This window comes from Leptonychotes weddellii, chromosome 10 (genome assembly GCF_054177405.1).
Source record: "Leptonychotes weddellii isolate Sample4059 chromosome 10, ASM5417740v2, whole genome shotgun sequence".
In the NCBI taxonomy this organism is placed as follows: Eukaryota; Metazoa; Chordata; class Mammalia; order Carnivora; family Phocidae; genus Leptonychotes; species Leptonychotes weddellii.
In genome coordinates this window covers 104,021,422-104,023,661 of record NC_138378.1, presented here as the reverse complement: position 1 = coordinate 104,023,661, position 2,240 = coordinate 104,021,422, and the positions used below count along the sequence as shown (strand labels likewise).

Below are 2,240 nucleotides of genomic sequence, written 5' to 3'. Positions count from 1 at the left end.
TCCCACATCGGACTCCTTGCTCAGCAGGGAGCCTGCTTCTCCCTCTCCCTGCAGCTCCCCCTGCTTTTACTCTCGCTCACTCTCTCGCCTATGCTCTCTCTCTCTAGCAAATAAATGAATAAAATCTTAAAAAACAAAAAACAAAAAACAATTCTGTCACTGTTCATTTTTGCCAGCTCACAGACACGCACACACACACACACACACAACTGGGCACCTTTGTGCTATGTGAAAACCCTGGGCCATGTAAACCAGGACTTTTTATTTTGTGTGTGAGGGTGTACAGTGTACTTTATTGATGGTCCACAACAAGGTAGGGCTCCCTAAATGCCTCTCCTTCTTCAGGGGGTCTGGGATGAAAACTGTGTGGAAGATAAGAGATTTTCAGTATATCAGGAGGTCTATCTGGGGCAAGGACTCCCCAGCACCTGAGCCTCTCCTGCTCTCCCTGGGGCTGGTGTTCCTGGGGCTCTTATTCCCGGGAGGCCATGTGGACCACAAGGTCCATCACCCTGATGCTATAGACAAATTCATATTCATCACAGGAAACGAGCTTGACAAAGTGGTCATGGAGGGCAATGTCAGCCCTAGCATCGAAGGTGGAAGAGTACATGTCACTGTTAAAGCTGCAGGAGACAACCTGGTCCTCAGCACAGCCCAGGATGCCCTTGAGGGGGCCCTCTGCTGCCCACTTCACCACCTTTTTGATGTTGTCATATTTGGCAGCTTTCTCCAAATGGCAGGTCAAGTCCATGACCAACACCTTGTGGGTGAGGATATGGGGAAAGCCATGCCAGTGAGCTTCCCATTTCAGCTCAGGGATGACCTTGCCCTCAGCCTTGGCAATACTGGTGGAAACAAGGACAATGTTGTGGACAGCTCCTCAGCCATCACCACTTACCTTCTCAGAAGGGCCTTCTACAGTTTTCTGGGTGGCAGTGATGGAATGTACTGTGGTCATGAGTCCCTCCATGATGCCAAAGTTGTTATGGACAACCTTGGCCAGGGGGCCAAGCAGTTGGTGGTGCAAAAGGCATTGCTGACAATCTTGAGAAAGTTGTCATACTTCTTTTTCATGGTTCATGCCCATCACAAGCAGAAGAGGCAAAGATGATGACCCTTTTGGCTCTACCCTTCAAGCGAGCCCCAGTCTTCTTCAGGATAGTGAAGATACCAGTGGATTTCACAGTAAGTTCAGCACAGACCTCACTTCGTTTGATGTTAGTGAGATCTCCCTCCAGGAAGATGGAGATGGGCTTTCCATTAATGACAAGCTTCCCATTCTCAGCCTGGACTGTGTCCTTGAACTTGCCATGGGTGGAATTATACTGGACCATATAGACCATGTATCGAGGTCAATGAAGGTGTTATTGATGGAGACAATATTCACTTTGCTAGAGTTAAAAGCAGCCTTGGTGACCAGGCACCCAAAGTAGCCAAAGCCATTTAGTTGGGCCTTCACCATCATGTCTCAGGGACACAGCTGTTGTCAAATAGGGAGGGGCAGAGAGCCAAAGGAAGCCAGGATTTTCTTGAACAGAAGTTGAAGGAAATCTTGTAAAGCAAAGAGGCAGACGGTTGATTGCTACTTTTAGGCACCACTGTCTTATTCTTGCTAATGGAACACTGATTTTGTTAAGTATGGTCTGGCAACAGACTCAGGAAAGATGAGGGTGTCACCCAGCAGCATTGCCAGAATCTCAAATAAAAATATAGGACAGCCAGTTAAAACTGAATTTCAGACAAACAAGTAAGGGGCAACCCTTTTCACCCCATCCTCCATCCTCCCCCGGGGGATAATCCTGTTACCCCTTGCTAAAGATTGGTTAGGAGGTGGGCATGTCACACACTTCTGACCAACTGCATATGGTGGAGAAATCTTCTGGGGGCTCTGGGAAAGATTTTCCTCCCTGATTACAAACAGAAGAACCAGTACTCGAGCAAGTGAGAGAAAGCCCAAGAGCAAGCAATGTGGAAGTCCTTCATGCTTCGTGCCTTCACTAATCTCACGTGAAGGTATGTGCTGGGAACAGCAACAGTCATTTTGTCGCCATGAAGGAAAAGTCTTAAGTAAGTCAGAGAGATTGAGCCAGAACTCTGCCATTGTTGAACTTCTGAATGAGGCAGCTCTGGAATTCTTTTCACCAGACTTCTTGTTATGTGAAATAATGAATGTCCTCACTGTTTGAGCTTCTTTTAGTTGGGGTACTCTGTTTATGCTGCTGGGAGCATCTTAAATA

The 2,240-nt window shown here is 47.3% G+C and overlaps 1 pseudogene; it reads right to left on the bottom strand.

The window, feature by feature from the left end:
* Positions 1 to 371: 371 nt before the first annotated feature.
* LOC102744668 (glyceraldehyde-3-phosphate dehydrogenase pseudogene) lies at positions 372 to 1,790 on the bottom strand (annotated as a pseudogene).
* Positions 1,791 to 2,240: the final 450 nt, after the last annotated feature.